Source organism: Pelodiscus sinensis, chromosome 23, assembly GCF_049634645.1.
Source record: "Pelodiscus sinensis isolate JC-2024 chromosome 23, ASM4963464v1, whole genome shotgun sequence".
NCBI lineage: Eukaryota > Metazoa > Chordata > Testudines > Trionychidae > Pelodiscus > Pelodiscus sinensis.
Window position 1 is genome coordinate 18478980 of NC_134733.1, and position 21380 is coordinate 18500359.

Genomic DNA, 21380 nt, shown 5'->3' on the forward strand with positions numbered 1-21380 from the left:
CAAATTAGACACATCGCAATTGCAAATGAAGCAGGGATTTAAATCCCCCCGCTTCATTTGCATAAAAATGGCTGCCGCTTTTTTCCGGCTCGGAGCTTTGCTGGAAAAAAGCACCAGACTAGACGCGGATCTTTCGGAAAATAAAACCTTTTCCGAAAGATCCCTTATTCCTCTTAAAATAAGGGATTTTCTGAAAGTTCCTTTATCCCTCTTAAAATAAGGGATAAGGGATCTTTTGGAAAAGGCTTTATTTTCCGAAAGATCCGCGTCTAGACTAGCGCTTTTTTCCGGCAAAGCTCCGAGCCGGAAAAAAGCGGCAGCCATTTTTATGCAAATGAAGCGGGGGGGATTTAAATCCCCGCTTCATTTGCAATTGCGATGTGTCTAATTTGCATCCCTTTTACGGAAAAGGGATGCAGTCTAGACACAGCCCCTTTGTCTGTCAGGAAAAGGCTTCCTGCAATGGACTGCATTAAAAATCCCTTATGAAATTTCTGCCACCAGTGGCGTGCTGGGATGCTTTCCATCTCCCTGAAATTCACCTCCTCTCTGTATCCTGAGAAATTATCCCTGCCTAGGATCAAAAATATACTGATCTAGTGCAAACATTTAACCTTGAGAATGTACCTGATTGCACCAAAAAAAAAGTGAAGATTTTTTTAAAATTCCTGGAATGTAACACCTTCCCCTACTTACCATGTCTTCATTTCCCCAACAGCTATGCCAGCCCAACTCGGAACTGCTGTATTAATATAGACAGTGGCAGCTCCTCAGCTGCTGTAGCTTGGCATAGTTGTACTGAGATCAAGGGGCCCTGCTGGTTTATACCAGCTGTGAATCTGGCTCAACATCTGTCAAGAACAAGGTTCCATCAAAGTCCAGCTCAGCATCAGCTCACCCAATTTTGATACCTCCCTCCTCAGTATAAACCCAGCCTGAGGCTTCCCAGGCTCTCCCTCTCCTCCTAATGTTCTGGGTGCTATACAAATATATACCAAATGACAGCCCTTGCCTCAGAAAGCTCTACATGACAGGAGGACAAAGTCAACTAACAGTGTAGGAGTATGAGGTCACAGAACTCACAGGACTAAGCACAAAAGCAGGAGTTCCCAGCTTATCAGTTGCTAGAAGAGCCTCCAAAATTTCTTCACAGTACAAAGTCATGCTGCGTTTCTCAGGCCTTTTCCATCAGTCCTGTTTCCACTCCACCCCCATAATTTCTGTGCTGCCTCTTTAAACTGATGTTCTGCTGCAGTCTGGTGTGTCTAGTAATGCAAGAGGCACATGCCTGTGGGATGTACATGTCCCTCATAGGGTTGGCAGTAATCAGCACATTAAAGTAGGTCAACTCATGGAAATCTCATTATGGAACAATGTAAATGCTCAGCCCTCTGCAGTAGGTAGAAAGGCGAAGGACGCTGTGGCTTTAAGTCAGGTCTGAGAAACCTTTTTTGGGGTAGGGGATGCTGGCCCACAGAAAAATCAGTGGGGGCCACATACAAGTGAGAAGAAAAAAAAGCCCCTCAACTCAGGAGAAAGACACTCCCCACATTCCCCTCACACACCAGAACCTAGGGGGGCCAGCCTAGTAAATCTTGTATGCTCCAACTCCACAGTGCGGTGGTCGGGGGGCTGGTGCACCAGCATGGGCTCCCAAATGCTTGGGGGGGGGGGGGCTCTGAGCCTCGAGAGCCAGATCCAGGCAAGCCAGGACATCCAGCCCCCAGGCCTTAGGTTCCCTGCCCATGCTTTACGTCATCCAAAGAGTGATAGACCCTGGGTCTCCTGGCAGCTGTTTACAGCTGTGTTGTCAAGTTGGTCTCAGGGTAGGAGGACAAGCAGAAAAATGAGGAAGGTTTTCTTCTAGCTCATTTCAGAACAAAGAGGCTTTTGTGTTGCAAGGGGAAGAAGCTGGGTATCTGACTTTAAATGTTTTGTTTGGAGAGGTATTTTAGCTGTTCCCGTCACAGAGTATGAGAGAGATAAGGTGGGTGAAGTAATATCTGTTCTTGGACCAACATTTGTTGGGAAGGAAAACGTTCTATGTACAGTAATTTAAAAGGTTGTCACTTTCACCAGCAGAACAGTGAACCATTAGTGTAAGGAGAAAGGGATGAAACTGGACTAATGTCACATGGCAGCTGGAAGGGGAACACAAAGTTCCTCGTGTTACCCATGCTCCCACGAGCCCTGGTGTGTGTTACGCTGTGAATGGCAGTGACAGAGGTTATTTCAGAATTATATGCAGACCAGGAGTATAAACGTCTCTAAAAAAGGACTGGGGGGAATTTAATGCTTGTGAAAAGTGCTGGATGCTGATGTGTTCTGTTTAACCACAGAATAGATCTTGACAGGACAAGATTCCTTCAGGCTACCCAGCCAATACACCACACCCCTCTCCCTAAGCAATCACTTTGCTGGGCTAGAGAGGAGTCCAATGTCTGGGACCTATTCAATTACTGGCTACTCTGGTGAGGCTGGCAGTGTGTTGTGAACACTGGGAAATGGACAGAGATTGACAAACTGTATGTCATGTGCCACACTGACAAGCTATCAGATGGTAGACACCATGGGTCATTATTGCTGAATGCCAACTAGTATTTAGAGGTGAAAGGCTCTCTCTATATATGGCTAACTTCCCATCCCCAAGACAACTCCCTGTCCCAGAAAGATGCCTCTCTTTATATAGCTAATATAACAGTGTCTTTCTATTTCTTTGGCCTTTTAAAATCAGAAAGCTTTGTCCCATATATGTAAGATGAGGTAATCTGTTCTTCGTGCCTTTTCAGAAATCTTTTCCAGTACACTGACTAATGCTAAAGCATTTTTCTTCCAAGGTGCTAATGTATCATTATAAAAGACTAGCTGTGAATAATAAGAATATATATGAGGCTAAACACAATTCAATGAATCTTGGCAAAGTTGTAAAGCTATCACAGGGATGAATTTACCCAGTGGATGTATATACAGGCAGTCCCCAGGTTACATGGATCCGACTTGCATCAGACCCCTACTTACAAACGGGGTGAGGCAACCCTGCACTAGCTGCTTCCCCCCAGCAGACCAGGGAGACGCGAAGCTAGCACTCCCCCACCCACATCAGACCAGGGAGACGCGGAGCGGCTTTTCTCAGCAGACACCTCAGCTTGAGAATAAAGGACTGAGGGAAGTGAGGTGTGGGAGAATAAAACTGAGCTCTGGAGAAATGTTTGGCTAGAGTTTCCCCTACAATATGTACCAGTTCCGACTTACATACAAATTCAACTTAAGAACAAACCTACAGTCCCTATCTCGTACGTAACCCAGGGACTGCCTGTATTGCTCACTGGACATTCCCCAGGTTAAGGGTGTATATTGAAGCTAAACATCTAGAAAAATTCTCTGTTCTGGGTCTGTGGGATTCCAGGTTGCTTGGCATTTTTAAATGGTCACTGCATGTCTTTCAGAAAGACAACCACAGAAGCCTGGGCCAGATACAGTAACATTTTCTGGCCTGTGCTATGCATGCAGGAGATCAGCCTTGATGACCAGCGTACGCTCTTCTGACCTCAAGGGTGTATCTACACTGCAAAGTTTTGGTGACAAAATTAATGTCACTACCCAGAAGTTGCCAAAAATAAAAGTGGCCAAAACGTGTTTACACTGGCTCGCTCTGTTTACAGATCATGGCCACATTTTTAGCTCCCCCACTGACAGACTGAGCAATGCACTGTGGTTATGCTTTCCACAGTGTTTAATGACACCTTCTTTCACTAGGCACTGTGGGAACATGGAACAGAGCACAGCACATGTTGGGGACACAAAAAAAGTCCCATCAGGCACCGCTTTTTTCAGCAGCCTTCCAGGGGCGTCCGGCTCCCTTTCACACCGTTTGTGAAACTGCCAGTCTTTGCTGTGCACATCAGCATCTTCTGTGAGAAATCATGGCTCCCACATTTCTCTCCTATTCTGTGTCCAGTGTCGTGAGGACATCACGCATTGAAGAGTTACTCTTGGAGTTCCTGTCAGAGGAAGAAGAGTCACAGGTGGATGACTTTGTGAGTGACATGGACAGCAGCAACCTGGCACTGCATTTGGCTATCACAGAGCACTTGTACAGGGTAGATCGTCGTTTTTAGGCTAGGAAAACCAGTACGAGTGGTGGGAGCGTATTGTCATGCGCAGGGCTTACCAGCTGCGCTGTCCGGCGATCTGTGCATGCGCAGATCGCCCAAAGCTGGCTCTTCCGGGCTGCAATCTATTCGCCACGGGCTAGTAGTTTGCATTATTTGTTGAACCCTGGTCATGCGGGTGTGGGATGAAGACCAGTGGCTACAGAACTTTAGGATGAGCAAAGCAACCTTCCTGGAGTGACATGCTGAGCTGGCTCCTGAACTGCTGTGCAAAGACACCTGAATGGGAGCTGCCCTCTCCATAGAGAAGTGTGTGGCCAGGGCCGGACGGAGGCATGGGTGAGCCGGGCAGCTGCCCAGGGCGCCAACCGATGGGGGGCGCCTGATGGCAGCTGTAAGGGGCACACGGCGTCCCTTACAGCTGCCATCAGGTGCCGTGCGCCCGGCTCCTGTAGCACTGGCCTGCCCGCATCCCTTCAGCGCCGGCCAGCAACGCCCTTTCCCCCACGGCCGCGGGGCCCTACATGGCCCAGCGCGCGCGCCAGCAGCAACAGCCGGGCCAAACTGGGCTGCATTTGCACTATGCACCCTGGGGGTGGGCCCCAGGCTGCGCGCCAGTGGCCGTAGCCGGGCCGCCCATGCGCCATGCGCCCCTGGGGTGGGCGTGTGCTCCCTAGGGGGATGGGCCCGCTCCCTACAGGTGGGCCCGCGCACGAGCCATGCGCCTGGGAGCGGAGCCACATGCCCGTGCCCGGGTCGCCAGAATGCCGCGGGCCGGCCCTGCATGTGGCAATTCCTGTGTGGATGCTGACAACTCCCAATTGCGACTGTTCAGTCGCAAATCAGTTTGGAGAGGGGAAGTCTATGATGGGAACTGCACTTCGGCAAGCGTGCAGGGCAGTAAATCGCATTTTGCTGCAGAGGACTGTGTCTCTGGAAATGTGGATGACACAGTGGCTGGCTTTGCAGAGATGGGCTTTCCTAACTGTGGTGGGAGCGGAGCTGGTGCACACATTCTGTTTGTTGCATCTGCCCAACTTGCCTGAGAGTGCAACAACCGGAAGGGTTATTTCTCAATGGTGCTGCAGGTACTTGGGGATCACCGTGGGTGTTTCACAGACATAACTGCAGAGTGGTCTGGAAAGCTGCATGATGCAGTTGGGGACTTTCTTTCCAGACCACAAGATTACAGTGGGGGATGTGGAAATGCCCATAGTGATCTGACATGACCCGGCTTATCCCTCACAGCCCCGGCTCATGAAATCATACATGAGGCACCTGTACAGCACTAAGGAGTGGTCCGATAACAGGCTGAGCCAATGATAGTGGAATGTGACTTTGGCAGATTGAGCAGGAGATGAAGGTATCTCTGTGGCAGGCTAGACTTTATCGCCACGGTAATAGCTGCATGCTGTTGGTTCCATAATCTGTGTGAACATAAGGGTGAAGTGTTTGCTCATGGGTGGAGCACTGAGGCACAGATCTTGGGCACACAGTTTGAGCTGCCAAGCAAACTGTAGGAGGAGCCTGTAGGGCTGCCATTAACATCAAGGAGGCTTTGAGGAACCACTTGGACAATGAGGGACGCTGAAATGTCTCTCTTTTGGGGTTGCTTCCCACTCCTCATCCTGAATAACACATTGCCATGAAAGAAAACTTTGTGACAGCCTTCAACTGGGGTCTGTGCTATTGCTTTGGGTTATGGAACAGAAAATAAAGTCATTGTACCATGAAAAATGTTTGATCACTGTGAATCATGGCCATACACCTAGGCTGTGTCTAGACTGGCCAGTTTTTCCAGAAAATCAGCCGCTTTTCCGGAAAAACGTGCCAGCTGTCTACACTGGCCGCTTGAATTTCCGCAAAAGCACTGACTTCCTACTGTAAGAAATCAGTGCTTTTTGCGGAAATACCATGCTGCTCCCGTTTGGGCAACAGTCCCTTTTACGCAAAGCTTTTGCGCAAAAGGGCAGTGTAGACAGCTGAGATTTGTTTTGCGCAAAAAAGCCCCGATTGTGAAAATGGCGATTGGGGCTTTTTTGCGGAAAAGCACGTCTAGATTGGCCACGGACGCAAAAAGTGTTTTTGCGGAAAAGCGTCTGTGCCAATCTAGATGCTCTTTTCCGAAAATGTTTTTAACGGAAAACGTTTCCGTTAAAAGCATTTCCGGAAAATCATGCCAGTCTAGACATAGCCCTAGGATGAATGTTTGCTGATAGGGAAATCCTCACAACTGTGTGTAGGTCCTGCTGTCATAGTCACAGCTCTGATAGGGAGTGGAGTGCAGCACTCCCAGGCTGTGTCCAGACTACACAGTTCTTCCGAAAAAAGAAGCGGAAAAAGCTACGCAAATTGCAATTTGCAATTTACGTATCTTTTTCCGGGACGGCTTTTCCGACATTTGGCCAATCTACACTGGGCCAAATGTGGGGGAAAAAACCTTTTTTGGAACATCCCTTCTTCCTCGTAAAATAAGGTTTATAGGGATGCTGAAAAAACGTGTCTGCTCTTCTGAAAAAAAATTTGGAAGAGCAGGCGCATTCCTTGGACATGGCAGAGTTTTTCCGGGATGCCAGTGAAAAGCAGTATGTGGGTGTAGAGAAGGTTTTCTGGGTAAAGAATTCTGTTTTTCTTGCAAGGGAGGTCAACGTTATTTGTGTTCCCTCTACATCTTGATTAAACACTTCAGCATCTCCATTTACTCCTCCAGAACCTTAATTCTAGGAAAAACTTAAAAAACAACAAATCGTCTGGTAGCACTTTAAAGACTAAAAGTGCTACCAGACTATTTGTTGTTTTTTAAGTTTTTCCTGTTACAGACTAACTCGGCTACCCCTCTTAAGCTCTTGATTCTAGGGTTAGTGCCCTCTTTCTTATGTTTCATTTCTCTTTCCCATCTCTCCTCCTTTCCCAGTGCTTGAATCGAGGAATGGTTCAAATCCTCCCTCACAATTTCTTCCCTATTTCACCTCAGTTTACACACAGAGCCAGCCAGCAGAAAAGGGAACTTGCAAGAGGGAGGGGTGCATTTCTGTGTACCTGGCTGCAGAGTTGCAGAGCAGTTACTTGGGCACTACAGGAAACATTCTGGAGGTCAACAAAGGTGAAAAAAGCCTCCTTGGGATAGTCTGCATTGCAGGACTATCGACAGCAAAAGGAGGGGGAGAGGAAAAAAAAGTCCATCGTGGAGATGGAAGATTTTGTTGCTGAAACTGGGCACTTTTTGTGACTTTTGTTGCATCGCAGTATGAATGCTATTGGAGTTTTGTCACCAAAAAGGGGGTTTGATGACAAAACTTGCCGGTGTAGACTTGCTCTAACATTTATGGGCTAGTTTCTTATTTACAATCTAGCTTCTTTAAGCCACTCACATGGCACAAAGAGGCCATAATTTGGCCACAAACAACCAATGGAATGTTTCTGTTGTAGAGAGGAAAGTGGTGCTGGAAAAACTGGTGGACAGATTACTTTGCCAGCCAGTCCCATGCCTTGTGGCTTAGGCAGCATGTTAAGGGATAAAGTGTGCCCGGGCTGTGTGATATAGTTTGGCAGAGCTCTTCCAGGGCTCCACTGGTGTAAGTTAGAGCAGCCCAGAACAGTGTTTCTCAACCTTTTTTTTTTTTTTATAAAGTACCCTTTTTCATCATCATCATCAACAACAACATTATAAGTACCCCTCAGTACCCACAGTTTTCAGACACACAAATTTTTTTTCTATCATTGCAACACATTTGTTTAAACAACTTAATCGTAGCTGGACAGGCAATGAAATTTTTGGTTGTTAAAAGTACAAAAATAATAAAGCGCTGTAAAACTTAAAACAAAAATTCAGTTTTCTCCAAATTTCAGTTGTATTGACGTACCCCCCAGACTTCTCTCGAATACCCCTAAGGGTACTCATACCACTGGTTGAGAAACACTGGCCTAGAAGATGCTCTAGCTTACCCCAGACCCAGGGTGATACAGAATCAGAGTTGCATAATGGACACTGAATTCACACACCCAGAGAGAACTGAACCCAATTAGTCTCCAAAAACATGCCCTATAACCCGAGTCAGGGTTCAGGTACCAGTGTAGAACTCTCCACTGACTTCAGGGTTTAGTAATGGCACCAGATCAGATTCAGGCTCCACATCACTTTTATTTATAGGTCCAGGAGTCGGGAAGCTGCTGTGCTGCCTGGGGGAGGGAAGGTCAGGAGCTGGGGAGCCCGGGCATGTGGCTCAGGTGGGCTGCGAGGGATGGGGGTGGGAGTCGGAGTCAGCAAGGCTGGAGCATGACCCAACTGGGCTGCCCTGGGAAGCCAGGAAGCCTGGTGGGGTGGCAGGGCAGGGGGTGGGGCCAGCAGCTGGGGGGCCAGAACTGATCTCCCCTTGTCTGGCAAAATCACTCATCTGGGACCACTCAGGTCCCCAGGGTGCTGGACCAGGAAGGTCCAACCTGTAGCAATAACACAGAGGAGGGAACAACGTTTTCAAAGGAGCAGATTGAAGATCACTAGTACACACGACACCGCGAATCCTGAAGTCATTGCTTATGCAACTGAATTACTTTACTCCTGTAAGTAAACCCCTTACTGAGAGTAGGGTTTGCAGGATCAGGCCTTACTCGCTTTTCTAGTTCTTCACACGCAGCACTCACTGTGCACCTGAAGGTATAAGGCTGAGGGAGCCGAGCAAAGCCTGTGTGAAGTCACAGGGAACATTTCCACAGAGTTCCAGTGGGCGTGGGTAAGGCCCTAGAGGGGTCTGTGAATTAGAACAGCATCTGCCGTCTCACCAGCTACCATTGACTGAAAATGCATAATAATATTGGTCAAGAACCTAGAACAGTTCTGTATGATGCGTCCAGTGGATGGTGCCAGGATCTCTAACGTAAGCTTCATCCCAGAGTGGCTGTGTTGCTTTAATTAGGTTGCTTCATCTCTTTTCACCTCAAGTATCTTATCTATAAGGGGGGAAAAACCATCAGGATAATGATCTGAGGGCCTGTCTATACTTGGAAGTTGTTCTGCATTATGGGAGGGTATGAATTCAAAGTGGAGTAGCGGTGCCTAGACTTTTGTAGAGCAGGCTACTGTCTGTGGATAATACATGCTAATCATTGTGAGGTGAGCAGCTAGCAAGTGTGAAAAATCAGGACAGGGGTGGGAGGTAATAGGCACCTGTATTAGAAAAAAATCCCCAACTCTCAGGACTGCCCTTATAAAGTCGAAACAAAATACAGGACTATGTAGCACTTTAAAGACTAACAAGATGGTTTATTAGATGATGAGCTTTCGTGGGCCAGACCCGGTTTGTTTGGTCACCCTAATTATTGCAGTGAAGATCATTCAGCATCTGGCCTTGATGAGGTTAAAAGCCCATTCCCGCTCCCCCCCCAGGCGAGAGCTACACCAGGTGTTGTCCTGCCCTGCTGAGGAGTGGTCACATGGCAGAGTTCAGCTGAAACTGCTGTCTCATTGGTGAGCACTTGGGCCTCTGGGAAGATCTAAACACTTGCTACTGTGCTAATTGCTGCCTGAAGTATGAAACTCCTTCAGTTGCCCATTTTGGGGTGAAACTGCTTTCCCCCTGCAAAGGATAATACTCAAGTGCGTCTACTCCTGCAAGTGTGACCAATGGAAGTTTGACTGTTTTTGTAACTGCTGGGACACCTGATTATGAAGTGTATATTCTGGGCTAAAATGAGACCCTGACCTTTACATTGAGATTGATTCCTGTCTCCATGATAACCCCCACTGGAATCAAGGAGATTCTGCACAAGTGTTGTGTTATGGGTGAGAACAGGGGCATGAGGGGCAGGTGTGGAGGGGAAAGTTAACTGCTGTTAATCCTTCACTGATCTCCTGAACCACCGTGGCTCTGGGCTTTGAAGGAATGAGGCCCAAATATTTTTCTTGTCTGCCATATGCACCCTGGGCTTTCACTTTTGCCACTGACTGGCTGTGAGTACTAGATGTAGGTCCCAATCCTGAAAAGAGTTCATTAGGCTCTACTTCAGTGGTTTCTTCTGGGAGGTCAGGCCTTTTTTTTGTGCAGCAGGGTAGCATGGGGCTGTAGCATTGAGTCTGATGGGATATTATTCACATTTATCTTTTTTTTAGGAAAATAAACCAAGAATACATTTCTGTGTTGGGGAAAGAAAATGCACCTGCAGGATGACTACTTGAACTTTCTCAGGAGGGTGATGTTGCTTGTGCGGACAGGTAAGTGGGGTTGATGGGAGAAACCCTGGTCAGTTGATTCCAATACCTGTGCTGGAGTTTTATGTGCACTTCCCTGGTTTTTTTTTCTCTCCTCTGTTAACTATGTATTAAATCGCACTAAGCATCATTTAGTAAGGAACTGAGGCCAGTTCCAAAGCTAGGATGTAATTGTGCAGTTTTCATGTGCCATCTCCCATGTGCATGAAAGGCATTTGCATAGCTGCCTAATGTTCAGGAGAGTCATTTGAAAAAAACCCACTTCAGTCATCAATCATACTCTCTCCTCTGTTCCCAATACATTGTGCAGGGGCACACCAGGAATGAAAATAGAATGGGCAGGACCAAGAAAAAAAAGTTGCTTTAGAGAAATCTGTCACATTCACAAGCCAAAAGGAATTTGCATGAAGCCAGGGTGGAAAAACTGGGCTTGTCAATAACACCCGATTGATTGCTTCTCTGAGTGGTTACAGATGTCTGAAAGATGGTGTCACTCAAAGCACTGGCCTTGTGGCTTAGAGGGGATGCAGAAGGTAACAAAACAAGGGTGTGATGGAAAATAACTAACAATAAAATTCCTATCTGCTTGGGATCCCCCAAACCTGTTCTGCTACTTAAGATTCTTGACATTGTGCCTAAGCCTCAACATGCCTTTTGAAAAGGTAAACCTTGAAACAGGCCAAACAATGCAGCTGTTTCATCTCTGCACTGTTCACTGCCAGGAAAATTTGGCTCGCTTAGACTGTGTTGCCAGCGTTCCTGTGTTCCCGAGATCTTCTTGGATGGAAGCAGTGGAAAGCTAGAAGGTGCAGATAAACCAGTGCAAGTTTGGAGTAACACAGCTGTAGGAATGGAGTGTAAAATGGCTGCAAAATGAGAATTGTTGTATCACTTTCTGGGGTCTGGGGGCCTTGATCAGTGGGTCGGAGACTCCTTTGCCCTGCGCCTTGTGCACTCACCAATAGCAGTGCAAAGTGGTACCGTTCTGAGACAGTAGTGGTTTATTACCGTGCACTGGTGTAAATCTCTATATAAGGTGCGGCTCCATAGCAAATCATGTCATGGAACTTTCCAGTTCCACTACATGCTGGTTTCTCAGGCAACTTTTAGACTCACCCTAAAAATGTGTATTTACAGAAAGGACAGTAGGAGGATTGTTTGCTGTAAGTGGTTCTTCTGTAAACAAAACCTGTTCTCTAATTTTGCCCTGCATAGAAGTGGGAAATTGGATGTGATTATTAAAGCCAGTTTCATGCACCAGAATGCAGAGATGCCAGTTGACTGGCTTTTTTGAGCTGTTGCTGTTTAGGATGAAGTCTATTATTGCACTAAGGCTAGAAAGTCCATCCAGCAAAATGGTTCTTAAAACTTACTAGTCCATACACAAAATTATTCATTTATATTGCCATAGCATGTAAGAGTCCTAAACATAGATCAGGATACCATCATGCCAGGAGCTGCACAAATAGTGTGACCGCATGGGTCAGCATGGTAGGTGGTATTCTGATCATTGCTAAGTCTGATCGCTGTCTGATGAGCACTCACAATTGCTAAGTTTTTATAGGCATCTCAGCAAAGGAGAGTTTCAAGGAGCAGGATGAGTTAGCTTTGCAGTGTATACTTGGCAGGGCTTTAGCATGATCACTGATAATGAAAACTCTGCCTTCTTTATTAATTTTAAAAATACTGTGCGTGCTGTATATTTGACGTGGTTTTTGGCCACTGGATGAACTATTGCTTGATGACGAAGAAGGTCAGTGGAACTGTAGTAAGTCTGTAACCTCTTCCATCCAATCAACAGATTTTTGTTCTTCATTGTCACGTGTAAATGCCATTTCATTACAACTAGTCCCACTAGGCAGGCTGCTGCAGTCTTTAGGAGAGAGAAGATGGAAAATTTTGTATCCACATCTGTATTTGCAAAAATGAGCCACAGATATCTGCAGATGTGGTTTCCTGCAGATATAAAGCAAATATCAGTGGATTTGCGGGGCTCTAAAGATTGTGGCTGGCCTCTGATTTTTGCATTCTAGAACATCCATGTCTTTCTGGTTAATCACTGATATTGCTTTCTCTGATTGACAGACAGAATTAATTGTGTAAAAATGTTTGTCTTCTGTTGGAGCTGAGGGAGGAGTTTGGCATGGGATTTGCACATCCTTTCCCCATAACCAAGGCCCTGTTTTGCTGGTGACTTACAATCCTTTCCATGTGATTCCTGTGACTTCAAGGGTGCGACTCAGAGCTGCTTTCTCCCTCTTCCCCCCCCCCCCCGCACACCCACACCCGAGAAGCTAAGCACCTGAAACTTAATTTGTGCTGTAAGTGCTTAGCATGTTTGAAAATCAAGCCAGCTGTGACTAGGGAGCGAGACAGGGGAAGGCTACACAGTGAAACCCCAGACCCAAACATCCCCTGACATTTGGGAGAGGTGAAACCATGGTTGGCTTTCCCTACTTGTTTTTGTTTAACTTTTCCTCCTTTCAGGTTCCCCTATCAGCCATTGCCTCTAAACGCTAGCATTGCAGCCTGCATGTGTTTGCTGCTAAGAAGCACTGTCTTAAAATAACCCTCTTGACAACCCCTAATTACATCCAAGAAAAATTGCATCCAAAATGCACTACTGTCTCTCTCCAAGTTTAAATTGGTGCTCTGAGCTATCCCTTCAATTCCTGCCAGTGATTGGTGCTTGGGTCATTGCCCCCAAACAGAACTGCTGTTATGCTGGGACACCGTTGAAGCTCTTTCCTTTTTACACCCAGCCATGTTGAAAGGGATTGTTTCGAGTGAATTCAAACTGTATCCAGCGAAGTGGGCAAGCATGTGACAAAAGTCTAATAAATAAAAGTTTGCTGGTAGATGCAGTAGAGTTTATTTTCCTCAGTTCAGCCACTTGTGGGTTTTTTGTTTTTGTTCACAATTTTATGGCCTTAATTGTTCACCTTATTCATTCTGAGTCTATAATAAACTTATAGTGGCTGGATGAGGCAATGGTCTAAGCCTGCCCCCAGTATAAATTGACAATACAGGCTGTTACAAGTCCAAATATGTTCCAAAAAACTTGGACTTGTAGAGAAACAACTTTAAAGCAGGGAATCTTTTTTCCTGCGTCTGACTTCCATTTGTGCAAAAAAAAAATATATATATATTTTTGTTTGGTAGTTTTGTTTTGTTTTGTTTTTTTCCTACTTAAGACCAGGGAAACAGGATGACTTCTAAGGCATCAGTTCCCACAAGCGTCAATGATTGTAGTGCAGAATGAATGTATACTGGGGCAACTTATAGCGGGGGGTACCCTGGAGCACCATTGACTTTGGGGGAGCTATGACAATCTAAACAAGCTGTGAGTTGGGAGCTATGACAATCTAAACAAGCTGTGAGTTGGGTCTAATATGTTGTTGTGGGGTCAGTGGTTCAGTTCTTAATGGCACTTCACTGTAGCTGCCTAATATCCAAAATAAACTTTCCCTTCCTCTCTCCCTCCTCCCCCAGAATGGCCATTCAGAGCCTGCATGTTTGAGGCCTGAGGTTAAAAACTTCTGCTGTGTGGACCACTGACTTGAATCCACTGATGGTCAAATGGGTGCGTTAAGAGACTCAAAGCAAGACTGCAAGTAGTCCTTGTCCCTGTAGTTCACAAGCTGCTTATGGCACTGGGCAGAGGGAAGAGAACAGCCAAGGTAACTTGCTAATCCCATAGTTGTAGGCGTTGCAGCAGAGTCTGGGATTGAGGCTGCAAGTTTACTGTAACTGCCAGGCTAGTGCATCTCCCTGCAATAGAAGAGCCATGAGGCTGGCCGTATACTTGCCCTCCATGCAGCCCCTCAAGTGAAGGCATGGTGGAGGGAGGGAGGGAGAAGGCCTAGCAAAAGCACTCTGCACTGAGTTGATGGATGGTTTTATAAGGGTGTCCTAGAACCGTGTTTCTCAACCTTTTTATTTTTTTATTTTTTTATTTATATAAATAAGTACCCCTTTTTTATAAAAAAAAAAAAAAAAAGTGCCCCCTGTACCTACAGTTTTCAGACACACACAACTCTTTTCTACCATTGCAACACATTTGCTTAAACAACTTGTAGCTGGGCGGGCGATGAAATTTTGGGGTGTAACAAGTACAAAAATAATTAAGTGCTGTAAAATTTAAAACAAATTCAGTTTTCTCCGTTTCAGTTGTGATGTACCCCCAGACTTCTCTCGAGTACCTCAAGGGTACTTGTACCACTGGTTGAGAGAGACTATCCTAGAGCAGCTCCAGAGGTTGTTAACTTATGCTAGGAAATGCCCTGGTAGCTGATTGGCTTCCACCATCTGGTATTAGCAGGAAAAAGGCTGGTCATGGATGGCCAAGTGGTTAGGGTGCTGGCTTAGACTTGAGAGGCCTAGGTTCAGGTCCCTGCTCCTCCATAGACTTCCTATTTGATCTTGGGACAGCTACTTAGAGCTCCCTGCCTCAGTTCTCCCTCTGAAACTTGGGATTAAAGAGCACTTCCCGGCCTTGAAGGGGTATTGTGAGGATAGCTACATTGACGTATGGGGGGCAATGGGGACCATGTGAGTCTGACAGTGTGGGAGTGGTGATGCCAAAGAGCTGGAATGCGACCCTTCCTGGGTAGAGAAGGAGTGGCATGAGCACCGAGAGTTGGGGTCTCCTTTGTGCTAAGATCTGACGCTGCCTGATTGCGTAACCAATATAAGTGCTCAATAGTAACAACACACTGCAGGGCTTGTTCTGGCTTTTGCATATCTGCTGGACTCAGCAATAGGCAGTCAGTGTGGCGTGTTCGCAGCTCATCCATCCAACGCACTATATAATCTGGGTGGGAGTTTCAAAAGCATCTTAGGGCTTAAGTAGATGGGGACTTAGCAAATGACATGCTGGGGGGTATATCAAAAGTGCTCTGGGCTTTCAGCTGTGTACTAACTGTCTGTGCGGACCCTGCTATCCCACTACATGTTCTGAAGTGCACTACAGAACTTCTAGCGTACAAGGACATGGTCCACAGGGCCAGTTTGTGCATGGCAGGCTGGGGCACAGTAGATTTCCATCCCAGCATGTTGGGAACTAACTCTCTATATGGACAAGCACTAGGTGATTAGGATTTTCAATAGGAAAATTCCTCCTGAGTCACGAAGGTGCTCATGAAAATCCCACCATCCAGTAACAAGCTGAACTGTGTGTACAATGGTGAGAGAGGAAAAAGGTCACTACAGAAGTTTCATATTTACAAAATCTGGAAGCCCCAAGAGAGCCTGCATTTGGTTGTTTATTTTAGACATGCTCATTCTAGTTTCTGGCGTGTTTGGATACAGCTCATTAATACTGTTTGCTCTGTGTGGACCTTCCTGTAAGTCATTAAACTTTACATCCCACACTGGCTAGTCAGCATAGGGCAAAGTCTTGCAACTCGACTTGTGATCTGTTGTTCAGTTTGATTATTAATTCTTTAGCAGAACCTACCAAAATATCATTTTAGTATGTGAGCCAGACGACGCTTGTGCTTTTTCACATCTGAGCAACAAACTCAGGTTCAAGGTCTCGCATATCGTTAACTGAAGTGATTTACAGGAAGTCAAAATACTATAATCTTTGTCATAGCCACTGTGACTACAGTGTATAATTTGGAGCATATAGTTACCCAGATGAATAGGAGAGGACAGCATTTTGTCATGTTGTATGCTTCTCGCTCCAGCACTGGGAATTTTATAAACTTCATTATAAAGTTAATATTTAGCATTGCTATAGACCAGGAATTCTCAAACTCCATTGCACCATGATCCCTTTCTGACAAATTACTACTCAACCCCAAGAAGGAGGATTAAAGCCTGAGTCTACCACCCTGGGTAAGGAGGCCAAAGATAAAACCCAAGGGCTTCAGTCCTAGACGGGGCCTATAACCTGAACCCCGCTGCTGGCTTTGGCTCCAGGTGGTAGGGCTCAGGCTTCAGCCCTGAACCCCCAGCAATTCTAAGTCAGCTCTGGAGACTCAATTTTCATGGGGTAGCAACCAAAGTTTCCTCTAATCTTTTTCATTCATGTGCACATAAAATTATTCCACACCAAGGCACATATGACTGTGCACCACCACTAGAAACGACCAATCTAGCGGTGGGTGCTCTGCCAATCAGCTGGGCAGCATTAACTCTCTCCTGAGCAGCTGAAAAAGTGCACAGTTTGTTTACAGGGAACACTGATGTATTTTGGGGTCCTGACCCACAGTTTGAGAACCGCTGCTATGACCCATTACATCTGAGGATCTTGAAGTGTTTTCCTAAGTATCAAAATACTTCAGATTGGTATTTTCTATGTTACAGATGGGGGGGAAGAGAGGTAAGAGAGGATAGAATCAGAGCTGGAAGAGACCTCAGGAGGTCATCAAGTCCAGCCCCTGCCCAAAGCAGGACCAATCCCAACTAAATCAACCCAGCCAGGGCTTTGTCAAGCCGAGACTTAAACCTCTAGGGATGGAGATTCCACCACCTCCCTAGGTAACCCATTCCAGTGCGTCACCACCCTCTTAGTGAAATAGTTTTTCCTAATATCCAACCTAGACCTCCCCCACTGTAACTCAAGACCATTGTTTCTTGTTCTGCCACCTGTCACCAGGGCTGGATTAAGGGGGGGGCTAGCTGAATAGCTGCCCAGGGCGCCAACCTATGGGGAGCTGCCATCAAGTGCCGCGTTCCCGATTGCAGCTGTAGGGTACACAGCGCACTGAGGGGCGGGGCTGCGCATGCACTGTGTACCCTGGGGCGGGGCCACGCAGGTGCGCAACTCAGGAATGGCTCGAGCCAGCCCTGCTGTCACTACTGAGAACAGCCTCTCTCCAGCCTCTTTGGAACCTCCCTTCAGGAAGTTGAAGGCTGCTATCAAATCCCCCCTCACTTTTCTCTTCTGCAGACTAAATAAACTCAAGTCCCGTAGTCTCTCCTCGTAGGTCATGTGCTCCAGCCCCCTAATCATTCTGGTCGCCCTCCGCTAGACCCTCTCCAATGCGTCCACATCCTTTCTATAGTGGATGAAGTAATTTACCCAATATCACAAAGCAAGTCCATGATTGAGCCATAGAACCCAGGAGCTGTGACACCCTACCCTTGAACCTTGCTTGGAATGGATTTCCCCAAGTGCAACAATTTCTGATTCTCTGCTCCCCAACCCTCCCAAACTTTCTATCAAACTGTATTTCAGGAACAGTAATGACATGAATGTTCTGTAAGTCCTTTCATAACAATAGGTGACCGGCAGGAAAAGATTTATCATAGGTTTGGCACCTTCACTGGACACACGCCTACATAACTTATCTTAAAGTATTTTTTTTCCCCAAAGCTCATTAAATATTGGGCTGTCCGATGAGTGTGACCTACAGGGCCTCCATATTCATGGGAGGTCACCACAGCAAATAAGGCAGCAATCTGGCACTACAGTTCCCTTCTCCTGTATGAAGAATGTAAATATTCAGTATCCATCAGCTCTTGTGAAACTCCGCTCCCCAGTCAGAGCAGGTGAAGGTCAAGTGGGAACACGATACCTTCTGTCTTCTGCAAAGAGGCCACATCACATTTTCAAGCTTTTGTTGTCAAACTGACTCTGACTGTAAGTATTTCTATGTTGTTGGGGAGGGGGGGGTTAAATAGACCCAACTGGGCAATCAAGTTTGTGACATCTAGGCAGATTAAAATTGCAGAGAGGTTAATGTGCTTGCCCTTTAATGGAATAGATTAAATCTTTCTCATAACCCAAAGAATAAGGAGCTGCCCGATGACATTTGCTCTTATCCGTTTTAAAATATACTGCGGTTTAGTTAACCCTTAGCCTCCTGGGATCACGTTGGCCCTTTGTTCATGGACCCATCCCCTACGTAACTATTTCCTGTTGGGAAACAATCCCATTCTCTGTAGCATCTGGTACTGTCAGACTGGATTTGAGGCTAGATGGATTGTTAGTTTCACGCAGTATAGCCATTTGAAAGTTCTGAGTAGACAGCCCTGTTTGATGTGACTGAACTTGACCCAGTAATACAAATGGCATTTCCAAGTCATATGGCTAAGTGCTGACACATGGATGGCTTTAGTTACTGACAAAGTGTCGAGCACGTGGAGGAAACATCAGGTCTTACAGTTTTTTTTTAAATTTATTTATATCCTGGCTGTAACCTGAGCTAACGCTGGGAAAGTTCATCTCTTATTTTTAATGCTGTCTGTGGCTTCTGAGACCTACTAACTTTACAATATGCCAAAGCCTTCAAATGAATATTCCCTTTCCTAACAATTAGCTCCATTGCTTAAAAGTTTAAACAGGGTCCAGGGAGCATTTCAAGCATTTGGATGCAATAAACAGTTTTCTGTATTCAATTAAATATGTGGGGGACTTGAGTTCTAATCCCAACTCTGTCCTAGGTTTTCTGAATGACCTTGCCCAAAAGAGAGACAGGCTCTTCCCATGAGCTGCTGACCCTTCACCAAGTCACACAGAAGCTGGAGAAGTTGAGGGTATTGAGGGTACTCAGTAGTTGGGCAGGATGAGGTCTTCAACCTCTGTCTGTTTCTCTCCTCCCCTACTTGCAAAATCAAGAGGACTGCTCATCTCCCCTTGAGCCTGGCATGTGGTGAGGATTTGTTGGTTGGCACTATGATCATGAGACCTACTGCATGGGTATGTCTGTACTAGACTATATGTTCTTAAAATTCCCACCGTTGTCTGCCTCAACACGGCTCCCCATTACTTGCAGCAGTGGGAATACTAGCATAGACAGTTCTTCTTGATACCATGTTCTTTAACCCTCCTTGGGCCAAGGTCAACGATACAGTTTGAGCCCTCTCCCCTACGCTGTATGAAATGCATACTTGTGTCCATAAGACAAGAACTTGAAGATACGTTGGACGCACTATCTCTTGTAACCTATCCATTTTAATGTCGTCATCTACAGGATCTGCATATCTTATTATGGTGTATGTATCATACTTGAATGTAAAGTTACAAGTATGGGGAATGGAATGGTTTATGGTTTTAAAGGCACAAATGAAAGCCAAGTATGTTTCCAATGCTCTGGCAACCTTAACAACTAGGTGATCATGATGAGCACATCTACACAACCGGGATAAAGTAGAAATAAGCTACGCAACTTAACCTACGTGATTGATTGTAGCTCAAGTCAAAATAGTTTAAATCGGCTTTTGGTGCAGTCTACGCAGGAAGAATTTGAAGGAAGAACATTCTTTTTCCAGCCTCCCTGTCTCATAAAATGAGGGTTACGGGAATCGGAGTAAGAAGTCCTCCAGCTCACTTTATTTTGAAATAATAGCTTGCAGTGTAACGCTCTTTCCAAAATAATGCTGCTGTGTAGACATAGCTTCAGTGATCTACTTAATAGCCTGTAAATAGCGTTGTTTTGTCTCTTAAGTTGGAGCAGGAATTGGTCCTGGAAAGTCATGTGACCATGCCAATTTGTACAGGAATGTCAATTTAACCAGGTAATGTTCCAGGGAAAGGGGAGGGGCAGATGGAGAACAAGGGATTCCCATGCAAAAGGAAGTCTATTTAATCTGGAAAGCTATCAGTCTCTTTGTCTTGGGCTGGTCTGACATACTCAAAAGAATAGCTGGGGATCCAAGTCAAAGATCTCGGACTTGAAGGTTTCCCTGAAATAAGAACGGGTTTTAAGATAAGTTTGCAGTAAGTGTGAGATGTGCCAGTAGGTGGCACTAATTCTAGCAGCTTTTAATCACAAGCAACCCGAAACTCTGTATGTGCACTCATGCATGGGGGTGTGTGTGTGTGTGTGTGTGTGAGAGAGAGAGATGGAGCCACTGGGCTCTGCACTCCCGCGGAGGGTGCCGTGTCAGAGAAGGCAGGGGCGGTGTCGGGGCAACTGGGGGATGGTGCAATTGCTGCTTGGCAGAGAGGCTGTGCCCCCACGGCGGGTGCCACACCAAGGGAGGTAAGGGCGATGGCATGGCATCAGGGGGACTGCACAGAATAGCTGCGACAAGCCGGCGCCTGCGTCACGCTCCCATGCCCCCAGCATACGACGCACCAGCATGAGCGCCGGGCAGCCAACGCGGCGCTGCGGTGCTGTTTTTAAAAAGGGCCCACCACAGATCAGAGGGGGGACGGGAGGCCGGCTAGGTGAGAGGGAGCAGGGAGGCTCCGGGGTGACCATGGCGGATGGCCCGGATGTCAGGGCAGTCGGGATGTGGCAGGCTGGAAGCTGGAGAAGGGGAAAGACAGGTAGGAAGTGACCCAGGGCAGGGCCTAGAACCTGTGGGTTGACGTGTTTCAGGCGGCATCCCTGTCGACCAAGAGGAGAGTGAACAGTCTCACCTTCCTCAAGGCCCTGGGTTGGGACCCAGAGGAGTGGACGGGCCCGGGTCCCCCTACCTACTGCCCCACCAGTGTAGGGCAAGACGTGGTGAGTGGTGACTATCGTATTAGCTCACGAACTAGTGACTACATTAAAGACGTTAATTCCTCCTCAAGGGGGCAGCTGGACTAAATTGTGGGAGGCCGCCTGACACGGGGAGGGCAATAGGACACAGATCGTGGCCCCACAGATGGCGCACCCCATAGGGCATGGGGCACTCACTGTTAGTGTGCTATATATTTAGGGTTCTGTGCTTCCTTGCAAATGAGTGGCACCTATTAGTACGGAGACTAACCCATACAGGTGATTAATACAGGAGTTTTATTGTCCTGGGAGAGGAATGCCAGGGGATCAGCATCCTGGCTCCTTTATTTACCAAACAAAGTTTAAATCTCTGTGAGGACGTGACTCCTCCTGAATCTCCCAGTCTCTCCCCTCCACTTTTGGAGACATTCTGATAGCTGCCTTGTCTGATATCTCGGAAGGCCATGCCTTGATGGAGTGGTGCCATGGAAACAATGACCCAGTCAGTGCTGATGAGCATCCTGTCACACAAGTGCCGCCACCTACGAAATAGAAGTATGCGCCAATCCCCACGATGGCCCTTCCCTACCTGGGTTTGAACAACGTCCCTCTTAGTCAATGGCTCTCTGTGAATCGCAACCAGATTGTACCAGTCTCATTCTGCTCAGCCTACAAATCTTC

The 21380-nt window shown here is 46.6% G+C and overlaps 1 long non-coding RNA gene across 2 annotated transcripts in view; it reads left to right on the forward strand.

Annotated features, from left to right (window-relative positions):
• The first annotated feature begins 9472 nt into the window (after positions 1 to 9472).
• The window catches only part of LOC142819464 (uncharacterized), a 39552-nt gene continuing 27644 nt past the window's right edge, over positions 9473 to 21380 (forward strand). Inside the window, exons 1-2 of one of the 2 annotated variants that reach the window (XR_012897385.1) lie at positions 9473 to 9576; positions 10219 to 10320. This is a non-coding gene — a long non-coding RNA (uncharacterized LOC142819464). Of the gene's footprint in view, positions 9577 to 9758; positions 9892 to 10218; positions 10321 to 21380 lie in introns of those variants that run through there. The other variant, XR_012897384.1, reaches the window with a different exon arrangement.